We start from the raw sequence: 14,843 nt of genomic DNA, 5'->3' as shown, positions 1-14,843 counted from the left end.
AAGCCTAAATAGAACATAAAGGCTGACTTTCTCATGAGTAAGAGGGAACTCTTCCTGCCTGACTTCCTTAAGCTGGGACATCAGTTCTTTTATGCCTTTAGTCTAGAACAGAGGGAATGGCTCTTGCTGGGTCTCAAGCTTGCTGGCTTCAGGTGGGAATGACACCATTAGCTTTCCCAAGTGTCCACCTTGCAGATGGAAGATTTGGGGACTTAGCCTGAATAATCACATGAGCCAATTCTTTATAAGTTTCTTTGTGTATATATCTCTTATTCTTTCTGTTTCTCTGGAAAGTCCGACTAATATAATCCGATTGCCTGGTACTTAGTGTGGAAGAAGGAGAGCAAGTAAAAGGGGTGAAATGTTGGGGGTACAAATAGGGGATTCTGCCCCAGGAGGGGAATTCAAATCCTTTAAGGTAGTCGTGGATCAATGGTGATGTTGAAGCAGTTTTTCATTTTGGGAGCTGTTCAAGATACTGCCACGTCCTCAGGTCATGCTCTCCCTGTATCAAATTGTCTGTCCTGTCAGATCCAAACTCCTTTATTTTTAATATCTCTATCCAGAGTATGTTAAATACAATTATCTCTATAAATAGAAAGCTCTGTCACTTCACGTAGTGATGCACATTTGTGTTTATATAAATGTGTGTGTAGAAAACATGGAAATAGAATATTTGGTCCATCTTAAAGCCTGAAATAGAAGTAAGGATGATTCCTTTCATATAGCGAGTAATACATGCCCAGGTTGCTGGCATTATCTTTTTCTTACACCAGGTGAGGTCCATCGAGGGCAAAGGATGACAAAAGGTTTTGACAATGATACTAAATTATTCAGTCCCTACACTGGAGATTTTGAAGCCATTTTATGGCTGCGGCAGTTGTTACCCCATTATTACGGGTTTGATTCCTGACTTTAGAAGCAGGTATCCAAGATCTTGTAAGAACTGCCAATAGAAACTTGCATGTCTTCTCAAGCTCTGCATAAGGATCAGTTGTACATGGCTCTGATGGTTGTTGCTTAAAATCGTTCTTGCTTCCTGTTCTTTTCATCCGTGGGAAAAGCATGGGAGTATGGGATCACAGTTTGGTTGCTATTAATCTTGGATCCAAGCTTAAGGCCATTAGAATAATCGATAGGTGGAGAATCAAAGAAACATTTACTTTTAATTTATAATTGATTACCAAACTTAAAGAAAGCTTTACTTAGTGTCAGGACCAATGACATAATTTTCAGGGCCAAGTACAAAATGAAAATTTGGGGCCCCCTGTTTAAAAATTATTAAGAATTTCAAGATGGTGACAATGCTACATTAAAGCCAGCACACAATCCAATGCATAGGTGGCACATCTATGAGCCAGCCCTCTTTAGCATAGTATGTTTAGCTTAGATTTCCTTGACCTGCCCGCAAAGCTCTCACCTCATCCCCTCCCTCATGTCTTCGAATCTTTCTTCTGAAATCTTTACTTTTATATAACACCTTGGGACAAAAGAGGGTCTTATAGAAAGCATTAATTGGCTTTATCCTAGATATTTTTTCCTTTTTATTCCTGAAGATCAGAGCCCTCAGACATTTCTGTCTTCTGACCACCCCTAATATGACACAGTCCCTTAGGCAGCTTAGCTTCATCATCCTGTATATATATGTGGCCTACCATCATGGGGACCTTCGTAGGGGATTAATGCCTATCAAATAAACTAGGAATATTTTTCAAAGATCCTTCACATTAAATACGAAAAAAAAAATGACCTATAAGAATGAAATCATCCAATATATAGTAAAGCGTGAACTAATTACCCAGGGAGATGGGATGTACTTGGATCATCGAAGATTTATAGGGCAAATTAAAGGCGAGTTTTATAATCAACGTAGCTTCTAATTGCCTTATTCCTTGTGATATTGTATTAGTCAGGTTTCTCCAGAGAAAACAAAAGGATATATATTAATACATATGTGTAAATATATTTTATATACATGTATAATAAGTTGTTGTCTCACGTGATTATGAAGGTCCGCAAGTTCCAAGATCTTCAGGATGAGTCAGTAAGCTGGAGACTCAGGAGAGCTGATGATGTACTTCTAATCAGAGTCTGAAGGCCTGAGAACCAAAGGAGCTGACGTCTCAACTTGATAGCTTTCAGGCAGGAAGAACTCTCTCTTATTTCTGAGAGGGTCCGCCTTTTTGTTCTATTTAGGCCTTCAATGGACTGGATGAGGCCCACTCACGTCAGGGAGGGCACTCAGCTTTAGTCAGTCTACTATTTAAATCTTAATGTCATCTGAAGATACCCCTGCAGATGCACTCAGAATAATATTTGACCAAGTATCTGGGTACTTTGTAGCTTGTCAATTTGACACATAAAATTAACCATCCCAGATACCCTGTCATCACAAACTCTATAGAGCACTTAAAATTCCTGACTTTGCTTAGTACAGATAGCTAGCTACCACTCATGTTTGTTCAATTCTACTATCTTGCCTTAACCGAATATTTAATTAGAATGAAAAGTAAATCCTTACATTTTAGTGAGTGCATGTTTTGTGTGAGGCACAGGTAAGGGTGCGAAAATGACTAAGAACAGTGCGTTAATACAAAGGACCCTGGTTGAGAAGCACCTTTATTTTAAATACGTTTCACCTGAGAACTCCCTGCCTTCACTTTTTGCCTCTCTCACCAGGATGCAATTTGGTTTTCTCTTGCGTTTGTGCTTTTAGAGTTAGAGCCCTACAGATGTCCTCATCACTGCCTCATAGCATATGGTTGGGTTCTTTAGGAAATACAGAATGAGGGGTGACTGGAATTAGAAGGTACCTGTGGTTCCAGGCATCAGTTTCAGTGGGGCAATAAGAGTTGGGAGGAGTAAACAGAGGGGTTGGGCAGGGGTGGGAGAGGGAAGAAAGAGCCTTAGGTGGAGCAGAAGAGAGAGAGACTGAATGGGAGAAAAGAGAGGTGAGCTGAGACAGTGGGCTCCTTTCAGCCCTACATTCTTGAAGAAAATGCTTAGATTATGCCAAGGAGAAAGAGACTAGCCTAGAGCTGCTATGGTAAGAGATAAATGAGCTGTCATTACTGAATTCCTTGAGAAAAACCATTAAGAGGCGTGAGGCCTCAAAAGATAGTTACATCCATGGGTCAGAACAAGCTAAAAATTAAAAGGCAGATTTGATCCATTAATTAAACGTGAAGGCTGGTAACATTAAGCTTTTGTTTATGCTGTTCTATCTGCCTGAGATGCCTTCGCTTTCTGCCATCACCTGGTTAACTGCTATTAATTATTAGGTATATAATTATTAGTAGTATTATTGTTAATAATTTTAATAGTATTATTAGGTATGTAACAATTATTAAATAACGATTATTAGGTATTATAGCCTAACTGCTATTTCTTCTCAGAAGTCTTTGACCCCTGGAGGCTGGGTTTGGTGTCCTTCCCATGTGTTCTCATCTCACTCTGTTTCGGAAATTATACTGTTTGAAATTGCTTTACGACATACCTGTTTTCCTAGACGAGCTGGGAGTTCTTTGCTGACAATGGCTGTGGCTTGTTTAAAGTTGTATCTTCAGACTAGACTTCAGTGCCCAGGACCTGGTAGGAGTTTAAGAGATATTTGCTCGCTGAAAGAAAGAATGAAAGAATGAAGGAGAACCCTGCTCCTGCTCTCTCGATGGTATTTAAGACACCACGCTGGGTGTTTAGTAGTGGAGCATCAAGAAGAGTGAGGTACAATGGTGGTGACATAAAGGAACTGGACACTGTTCCTGGCCTCAAAGAGCTGGATAACACCTATGACTCATGGTGTAATACAAGACAAGTGATATAATACATACAATACATACATGGTGTAATACAAGACAAGTGATATAATACATACAATACATACTGTAGCACAAGTGAGGAGAGTAGGGGTATCCTATTTAATAAATAGAAATATGGGGTGCCCAATTAAATCTGAATTTCATGTATACATCAAATAGTACATATATATCTCACGGAATATTTGAGACATACTTATACTAAAAGTTATTAGTTATTTATTAAAATTAAGATTAGACTGGGCCTCCTGTATTTTATCAACCCTACAAGAGAGGAACATAGCTATAAGAAATTATTTCTGTTATTTTAGGACGGCATAAGGGGGATATTAGAGAACAAGATGATTCAAGAGTTTCTCCGAAAACCAAGTAGAGTTGCAAAGGATGCAAGCCAAAATGTGAGGGAAATGCAATTAGGTAAAGACTTTTCAGGTGAGAAGGCAGTGGCAGGTTCGGAGATTGGATGAAATCTGGTTTGGCCGATGTGAGAAGGTATGAGCTGGGTGGAGAGAAACCCAGCTGGATGGTTGGGCAGGACCTGGTGACTCCACACGTGTCAAAGCCTTAGTCCCCTGAGCAGCCCCGTCGCTTTGTCTTAGTCAAACTTATGAACAGGCAGGACTAGATCTTTCTGCATGGGCAAAATTTTCATTTACTCAGTTGAGCAGGGCTGGACATTAGTCTCTCTGTGTAAACAATGAAGAAGAAACACCAGGAACATTTTGCAAGGCTCATGAATTGCTCAACCATTTGCATTTTTTTCAAACACTGGTGTAAAACAGCATCTCTAGCCAAGCTGAGGAAAAAGTGAATGGTAGTGATGGCTTATCAAAACAAAATGGGATGGCATGGGAAATACTAACAACTTCTAACCTAAGGTACCTGCAATTTTAGTTTTTTTCAATTTTCTATTATAGCATCTATTTAGCATTGTATAGTAAATATATAATGCCGTATAGCTAAAATATAATAAAACAGAAAAAATAGCTTGTTTATGATACAGGAAAGAAGTGGAAATATTTATATAACCTTATTGAGCACTTACTATGCAACATATGCAATTTTTGAGGAGGCAACATATGCAATTTTCCTTAATCTTAACAACGGTACTATAATATTATTGTATGTGTAAGATATACAATAATACTATAACATTATTGTATACATAAGTAGATATAATACTATAACAATCATTACATTCATCTTGCTGAGGTTCATAATCTTTATTTGCTCCTGTATGACCACACGACTAGCAATAAATTATTCTGGAATTCAAATCTGATTTGACTCTAACATCTATATTGTTTCCACTATATCACACTTAGAGATATAGACCCAGGATAAACAACAATTACTGAGCATTATGGCTATGCACTGTGGGAACAGGAAGGAGATAACATCTAATTCTGCCTTAATGGTCAGCAAGAATGGTTTTGCAGAGGAGGCAGTGCTTGAGTAGCGATTGACAAAATGATTTCGCCTTCTAATAAGATTGATAACATGCAATGTAAGAAGAATACTCACAAGTAAAAAAAAGGTATCAATAGTTAAAACAGATATTGTAATTCATTCTAAAAAGCTCTTGTTAGGTTTCTGTAATCTTTTATTAAATGTTCCACATTGATGGCACACACTTAAATTTTCGTGCTTGCTCACTTTTCCTATTAAACATCCATTAATATCATTAGTCATATTTATTAGATGGTCATTATTTATAATTCTCAGATATTTATATGATTATAGTTTGGTACCTCTTTTATTAGAACACTAAACATTCACATAGAAATATGTTCAAAATATCTTCATAGTTCTATAACCTACATGAATGGTTATATAGTTGGGTTGATTAAATTCCTCCCACATAATTATTTCAATTATAAAATGTTACTTACATAACTGGAATGGTATTATAGTTGTAAAATATTCAATTCTGTAATTATGTAAGATTAAAGTAAGTAAAAAGAAAGGCCGGAAGTTTTAGCAACATATTCTCTAGAGAAAAGCTGAAGAGTTCTATTTCTTGATTTTTAAAAATACAACTATAATGATAAAATATGAAAACAAAATGTTTTTAAATGGTTTGCTTTCTCAAAAGATGTGAACCAAAATTTAATGTAAAACATCAAAGAGTGTTAGTCTTGAATACCTCTTGTGAGGTAAGCTAATACTGCTATCATTTTTTAACCCAATTCTGGCTTTAAGTACTCTCTGTGGAAAGCCCTCTAGACAGATCTTAACTTATTTGTATGTTGCCTTCGAAGCTTTGCACATTTTTCTAGCATAGAAAAAGCTATTCAAAAATGCCCAGGGCACTGCTCTTTACTCAGTAAGCTTAGACAGCCATCTTTGACTGGCTGATTTCTAACCATGACTGTTCAGAAGCCACAGGAAGAAGGGTGTAATTCTGACTAGAGAATTTGCAAGGAAGTTAACGTGTTTGAATTTCAGATGTGTTTCTTAGGGAGTTACATAAATTTCAAGTTTATACTTACTAAAGGGTAAACTCTCGTTGAGGATAAAATCACAATTTTTATACAATATGAAACAAGCATGTATCAAAGATTTTATTTAACCCAAGAATTAATAAGGGACCAATAGTAGGTGTTATGACCAATTCAAAAGAGAATCACACACACAGTTATAGTCGGATAATGAATGTGAAATAAATTTACAAATAGATGCAAAAGTGGTAAAACTGGTCAACATTCATAGAAACACAATTCACATTTCTATGGACAGGAATTATCTGCATTACAATCAATTTTCTCCAAGCTAACACCTGTAAATAAGAAGTCATAAAATTGCCTAGTTAGAGGAGAATAAAGGCATAGATAGATAACCCAGATACATGAGCTCGACAGGACACTTAATGAATTTTAGTCCCACATTTTTTTTTCCCTCAAATATTCTTTCTTTGAAGGGTTCTTTGGTGCATCTGGTATCTTTGTGTGTATAAATAATTCAAGATTCATCAATGAGCTAGTGAATAAAATTAGTTGGCGGGGGTTCAAATATTCACATACTGGAATCTGGCATGGAAATTCATTTTAGATAATAACAAAAACTGAGAATTTTTTTGAGAGTCTGGCATTAACTAATAATACTTTGACACAGAAACTGAAATATCATTCTATTTTCTGGTTATAGTCCATGAAATACAATATAAGCATTTTGAATGATTTGGATGAGTTATTCAACTGTTGCTCACAGATCTACCTCTATAATAGTAACAATGATAATAAGAGCAATAATAATAAAAATTAAGACATACAAGTCTTACTGATCCCTTAACGTGTTTCAGACACTGTGTTTTACTAATAATGTTTTAGGTATTTTACTTATAGGTTTTTAAATTTAATTTCTGTAATACCACATGTAGTAAATATATGCCTATTTAATGAATAACAATTCATGCCTTCCTCACTCTGAGTCCTTCTTTTTTTAACAAAGAAGAAAAAATATAAGCAAACATGTTTCATAAAATGTTCTGAATTACAGTATTTCAAAAGCAGTACAGTTCTGCAAACTAAGTGACAATCCTTTTTTGGATCTGGCTTCCTCAACAGCTTGGCTTCTTTCCCTTTCATTCTAAGGCGTGGATAATGTTATATAATTGCTGATGTTTAATCTCTGCAATGCTTCAAGACACCTCTCAAGGTATTCATTTCTCTTTTAATGGATGGAGAGACCTGAAAAGGATTTGAGTGTTTCGCTTTAACAGATTTAGAGTCTGGAACTGTTGACTTGTATCTATTTGGAGAAAACTTTGGAAAACAATGTGGAACGGAGATATTATGTAGACTACCCACTTGGAAAGCTAATTTTTTTTTGCACTTATCCTCTTCTTTGCGCTCTTCTCCTTTTTTCTTCTTTCTGTTCTCTGTATTGGCTTTGTAGGAAGATTCATTTAGTACCTGACCACAAAGAGAGAGAGAGAGAGGGAGAGAAATATGCTGAGTTTGACTTTCCTTTCTGCGTGCAGTAGGGAACTAATTTTAGTATGTGTTACATTTATTTTACAGATGACTCTTCCTTGTCTTGTAGTTACATCTAAACTCTATCTTGCTCTGCGTTTTTATTTTCTTGCTTTGCACTGTGGCAAAAGAAAATCGAAAAGCAATCTCCCTAAAGAAAGATGGCTTCCCCTAGGGCTGGCTGTGAGCTTTCTCCACCCCACTGTTGGAAAGGGTTAGAATAAGGAAGTAGCATGAGTCATTACTATTACCCTCAGGAAAACCCCTGCTCCATCTTCCTCTTGTGCTGTCTTTACCCAAGGTCTTGGGTCATAGGAGATAAGTGTTCAGAACATACATTCAGGAGTTTTCTATAGGAATGTAGCATTGATTTGATTAAAAACAACAATAGAAAAAAGGACACACGAAAAATCTTTGACTGAAGAGCAGAAGATGGATCTGATCTAAACATTTGTTTACAAGTTGGCTATTTGGAAGTTTGAATGCAGTTTCCATTTCTTACATGTCCTCTGTAACTCCTAGATTAGCACACCAAAGCATCTGCTACCCTCAGGTAGCTGAAGTATGTGTAGTGCTGTTTCTGTGGGGAAGATACATTCTGCTTTCTGGTTTGGTTTCCAGGGACAGGTTCTCCCACCCTTTATTGTGCTTCTAACAGCTGGTAGGAGACAAACTTCTTGACAATTGGCTGGACAATGGAAATAGGTCTTATCCTGGAAATATGGTACTTGCCATGGAGATAGGACTTAGAAAAGGGAGGATAAGACACTGATTCCTGTTGTGGAAGAGAGGTGATTCGGGCACCTGACTGGGATCCATGTTCGCGGATCAGAAGAATTAATATATTAAAATGTTCATACTACCCAAAGTTATCTGCAGATGCAATACAGTCTCTATCAAAATTCCAATAGCATTTTTTAAAACAGAAATAGAAAAAATTCTAAAATTTGTATGGAACTAAAAAATACCTTGAATAGCCAAAGCATTTTGGAGAAAGAACAAAGCTGGAGATATCACACTTTCTGATTTCAAATAATATGACAAGGCTATAGTAATCAAAACAGCATGGCACTGGCATAAAAATAGACACATATATCAATGGAAAAGAATGGAAAGAGCCCAGAAAGAAACACTTGCATGTGGAGTCAACTAATATTTGACAAGGGAGCCAAGACTACTCAATGGGAAAAGGATAGTTTCTTCAATAAATAGTGGTCTTCCCAGTGTTTTCTACAATAGCCATTCTCTGCTCAACCCCATGTGATTGACTGATGTGAAGGTAGTCATTATTTCTAACCTAATGCCTTGGGTATCTTTGAAATCTATCATGAGTGACTTACACTTAAGTATAGGTCACCAATTACACTGACCAAAGTAAGAACTTAAGAACCAATGAGACCTCAGAACTCGTATGCAAAACTCACTGTTCACGATGTAGAGAAGCTTCTCTGGGAAGTGTTAAAAGTGTACGATGAAGAAAGCGTGATGCGTGGTCAATTCTCTCGAAGATTCATAGTGTATATTTGTATTAAGGCGTCTTAGAGTCTTGAAGAAACTTATCTAACTGTTCTTAACATTTCCCAAACTTCTTTGAGCACATGACATTTTTATTAATGGTGTATTTAATCCCATCCAGTTTTGGAAAGACAAGTGGAGAAGATTTGAGATGATCTATAAAATCAGATATTTCATAGAATCCTATTTTATTCGTTTATGATCAAATAAAGTAAAATATGTGAGGGACAGTCCTAGATAACAAGGTAATGCTATAAATGTGAATTATTTACTGATAATGGCAATTGAATCTACACAGCTTAAATAAATTATCACAATAATTTATTTTTGGAAGTCCATCTGTCAGGATCATTTTGTTCTTCAAAATGTGATCTGTGGAAGTATAGTGTCACAATACCTATGAACCTGGTATAAATGCAAAATCCCAGGTCCTAACCTAGATTTATTTTATCAAAAGCTGCATTTGAATAAGATATGATCCCTGTGCACTTTAAAGTCTGAAAAAACACTGATTACAGCATCATGCATCCTTACTCTTCCTGATTTGAGCTCATTCCTTCTCTCACTGCCGACTCCATCTAAAATTCCTTGAGATGCTTCCCTTCCCAGAAATTTAAAAACTTTACCATCTAATTCAATTGAAACCTTCATTCCTCTTTCCCTTCTCTGAATTCTAATATCCTATGTGGTTTATCTTACACCAATATTATGGTTGGGCCTGGAAAAATTCTAAAAGGACTATGGTAAACTTCAGAAAAAATAATAATATTCCCTAAATTGTTGAACACTGTTAATTAGTTTTCCAAAGTCAGTCTCTGTCAGTCTTTCTTTAATTGCAGGAAGGGTGTGTGTGTGTGTGTGTGTGTGTGTGTGTGTGTGTCTGCACGCGTGTGTATTAACAATCTCTTTACATTTAAAAAAGGTTCCTAAGAGTTAAAAATATAAATTCTGCATGTTTGAAAATAACATTCTTTATCACAATAATTTATTTTTATAAGTCCATCTGTCAGGATCATGTAGTGGTAGTCACAATAAACATAGAAGCCCATATGTAGAATTCTCCTGCAAGGTCACTTCCCTGTGGACTTCACTGCTCCAGCATGGGATAGAGGTGTTGCTCTGCTGGTGGCCATATTGCTTATAAGTGACAATGTCTTTTCACTCTCCCCGTAATCCACTGAAATTTAAAAAAATTTATAACAAGAATCTATAGGTTAAATGTAGATTTTTTTCAACTCCAGGCAGATTAAATAACATATTTTGGTTAGACATTAGATAAAATTTTTGAAATTTGAACATGTCTTCATTAAATGATGAATGTGGTTTTTGATGATCCAATCCTCCAAGTTTTTCCAGAAGAGAAAAATTTTAATTCTGACAAAGATTCATTCAGTTTGTTCTTTGGTGGGGAACGAACAGCTGTATAGTGAAATTTAAAATATTCAAAACTCATAATTTTTTGTTGTTTCAAGCAAATAACAAGTCTGTAGGTTTTTTAGCTCCTAAGATGACAGAATTCAAAAAATGTTCCTTAAAGTTTTCTTTCTCAATACTCACACTAATATCTATCCATGCCAGCAAATAACACAGCCTTAATATATTAAAATGTGTATTATGTAAAAGGGAAATGAAAATTACAAATATGGGAAAAGAATGTGATACAAAGAAGTACTTTCTGTGTTTAGAGGAGAAATCATGAAAACTGAGAAAAAGCTAAATGTGTGAGGTCACTGACTCAACATTTTAAATCTCCCAGTGCTAAATTTTTATGGTTTGCAAGCAATCTGAAAGGCATTCAGGCTTCTAGGAAAAATTTTGCAACTCTGAATTTCTGTCTTTTGGCCCAAATAAGACTGTTTAAAAATAAAGTTTTCAAGAGAACATGACTTGTCTTCATAATTAGGAATAATTTTCTGTTCTTACAAGCTTCTGATACTACATCTTTATGCTTTAAGAAAGCTCAAATTCAGTGAGGATTAAAATATTAAGAAACTAGTCATGCAGAGAAAACAGGAATTGTTTTCTCGATGTCAAAAGTGATTAGCCCTGAAACCCTAAAATAATATTGTCCGATAGAACTTTCTAGAATGATAAAAATCTTCCATGTATACACAACTCACTATGGTAGCCATTAGTCACATGTGGCTATTGAACACTTGAACCATGGCTAGTGATTGAGAAATTGAATATCTAATTTTTTAAATTTATTTTTTAAAATTGAAATGTAATGAACATATAACATTGTATTAGTTTTAAGTATTTGATGTAATGATTCTATATATATATATAGTGAAATGGTTACCACAGTAAATTTAGTTAACATCCATTACATTTTGTTCTTGTGACAAGAATTTTTAAGATCTACTCTCTTAGTAACTTTCAAATATACTATACAGTATCATTAACTACAATCATGCTATACATCCCATCCCTAGGACTTATTTATCTTATAAGTGGAAGTTTATACCTTTTAACCACCTTCACCCATTTTGCCCTCCCCCCAACACATGTACCTCTATGCCTTGGCAACCACCAATTTGTTCTCTGTAACTTATGAGGTTTTTTTTTTTTTTAAGATTCCACATACAAGTGTCAAATAATATTTGTCTTTCTCTGTCTAACTTATTTCACTTAGCATAATGCCCTCAAGATTCACCCATGTTGTCACAAACTTCAGAATTTTCTTCTTTTATGGCCGAATAATATTCCATTGTGTGTGCATACCACATATTCTTTATTTATTCATCTGTCAATGATGAATAAATTAGGTCGTATTCAGATATCTTCTTGAGATAGTGATTTCATTTTCTTTGGATAAACATTCAGAAATGGAATTGCTGGGTCATGTGGTAGTTCTAGTTTATTTAATTTTTTAATTTAAATTTAAATAGTTCCATGTGGCCAGTGGCTATTGTCAGACAATGTAACGCTAAAAATATTTTCTTTCCATTGTTAACTTAAAATATTTTCTTTGATAAACTCTGCTCACCCATTCTTTCCTCTTGTTGGTACTTTCCCAGTTTCCTTCTCTCTGTGACCCCTGCCCATGACAAACATAGAGACACAAATGCACAAACACACAGACACACACATTCACATATCTGGAAAAACAAGCCCTTGGCCTTTATGTTCCATATTTGTTCTATTTGTTCTCTGGCCTTTTTTCTATAACATATAATACATTTAAATCTTCCGATGCTGTGTCTCATGCTCCAGATTTTTCCTGTCTCTTAAACTCTAACAAGATTTGTGGTCTTTTGTCCTAGGCTGTTCAAATTTGCTTTTCATTTGCTAGTCAGAAAAAAATAATTCCTGCTATGTTCTCTGTGAAAGGAAAGACCCTGATGTTGATACCTCCCAGGTATCAAGTGTGCACACCTGGACAGTAAATGGCCTTGGAACTTTACTGTGCTAACCCACAGGAGAGCCTCTAATAACCAGAGTTTAAGGCACTGTAGTGTCTGGCAGAAGAGCTACTTCCGGAGCTTCGGACCTTCTTTGTTCTTTTTAATTCACACCATGTGGACAAGTTTACAATTAATTTCTTCCAGGGGATTATTTTTCACCTATTGAATTGGTTTTGGGAACTCGGTCAAATATGAGACAGAAAAAAATTTTATTTTATACCCTGTTACATAATGGATATTGTCCAGATTTTCACACATTACAAAAATATGATGTCTACATTTTTTGCAAGTAGAATTATTTATCAATAGTTCTAAGGGTCTTCAAAAATATGATTAGAGTTTCGTGGAGACAAAAGCTTCATTTTACACAAGATAAATATTCAAGCTTTTCATTCTTCCCTTCCTCTTCATTAGTCTTTAAGTAACAAGTATTAAGAAGGAAATCTATGCAAAATATATAATGTACAAGACACCCCACCCTCTTCCAGCCTGCTGTATCCGTTACCTCAGCAAAGATTTTTACATAAGAAATGCCATGAGAAAGAGTCCAATTTTGGCTTTTGACTGCCAAAATAGGCTCTTGAGTCCTCCCAGTTTCCTTTCAGCCTTTTTATTGGCTAACTTTCTACTCATTCTTTGTCATTTGGCTGTGGTCTAATGTCTGCAGAATGCCTTCTCCAGTTTCCAGTGAGTTCTCCTATTTTGCCTTCGTAATGAAAGAGCATACTTTGTTCTCAGTATTTAACGCACCTCGAAATTACCCATACTACCTCTTTCTCGGCCCTTCGAATGTTCTTGGCAGGAGCCTTGTCTTTTTTATCATTGTACCCCTCCCCCACGGTGTCTACTTTGGCACCTACCACATAGTTGGGCTCAATACATGTTTGTTGGATAGAAGGAAATAGATAGGATTGGGAAGTATTCTTAGTCACAATTTGAAGGCAACGAAACTAAGAGTAGCTAAGGGTTGGCAAACTCTTTTTGTCAATGACCAGATAGTAAATATTTTATGCTTTGTAGGCCATCAGTCACTTTCACAACTACTCAGCTCTGCTGTTGTAGTGGGAAAGTAGTTATAGACAATTCATAAATGACTTGGTCTGGCTGTGTTCCAATGCAACTTTACTGACAAAAACAGGCAACACCCAGCTTTGGCCGTAGGGATCCAGCTCTTGCACTAAATTAAGATTGACTTACTGATTTTACTTAATTCCACACCTAGAGTTTATTCGTACATGACTGTTCTTCCTCAGAACTCAAAGTATTTTTACATCTTTGAATTAAAATGTATTATGATATAATAGTCATCTTCTCATCCAGTGGCCTAAAGATTTGACGTTCAGTCAAAGATATGTAATATACATCTATGGCCATGCTACCCTGAACAAGCCCAGTCCCATCTGATCTTGGAAGCTAAGCAGAGTCGGGCCTAGTTAGTACTTGGATAGGAGACCACCTAGGAAGACCAGGTGCTGTAGGTGTAAAAAATAAAAAAAAAAAATAAGGGATTGTAAGCTGACAAGGTCCTTGCAATCTGTGAGGTTAACCAAGGGTTGCCTCACCTTAAAAACAAAAAACAAAAAACAAAGATATGTAATATACAACCAAGATGTAGCTTCCTCACTAAGAGAAAGCAGTTTAAGTCTCACAAATTCTAATGTCCTTGTGAGTGAGAAGATACAATTAATACCAGTTGTTTAAGAAAATAGTACATTCTTAAGCACAATCTGTTCCCCTAGGGTCTCCCAGGCCATCAAGAGAATGGACACTTTAATGGAGAAGAATTATGCACTTAATAAAATTGTAATGCTGCCTCTGCTTGTCAGAAGAAGTACTCCTTACTCACAGATCTGTATTTCTCTGAGTCTTTCTGTCCCTCTTGACATTAATGACATCTTGGTAGGCCTGGCTCCTCACAGAGCTCCATGTGGTCCAAGCTGGATCTTCGCTTGTATGGCTCTTTCTGCCTGCACTAAGTCATGGGGATGGTGGGAGAACAGACTCCAAGATCTGCAAGATCTCGCCAGTCCTCAAATTTATAAGCTCCTTTCCTGTCTCCAAATCCCACTTTTCCACTCCAGCCCAGCTCTGCCTTGGCACATTTCCCAAGTTTAAATGAGCTATTCCTTCTC

General features: G+C 36.1%; 1 pseudogene; it reads left to right on the top strand.

The window, feature by feature from the left end:
• The first annotated feature begins 14,073 nt into the window (after positions 1–14,073).
• On the top strand, positions 14,074–14,192 carry LOC111738450 (annotated as a pseudogene).
• Positions 14,193–14,843: the final 651 nt, after the last annotated feature.

This window comes from Pteropus vampyrus, unplaced genomic scaffold (assembly GCF_000151845.1).
Source record: "Pteropus vampyrus isolate Shadow unplaced genomic scaffold, Pvam_2.0 Scaffold38, whole genome shotgun sequence".
NCBI classification, from domain to species: Eukaryota; Metazoa; Chordata; class Mammalia; order Chiroptera; family Pteropodidae; genus Pteropus; species Pteropus vampyrus.
The sequence above is the reverse complement of the archived record's forward strand: the minus strand, read 5'-3'. Positions and strand labels throughout refer to the sequence as shown.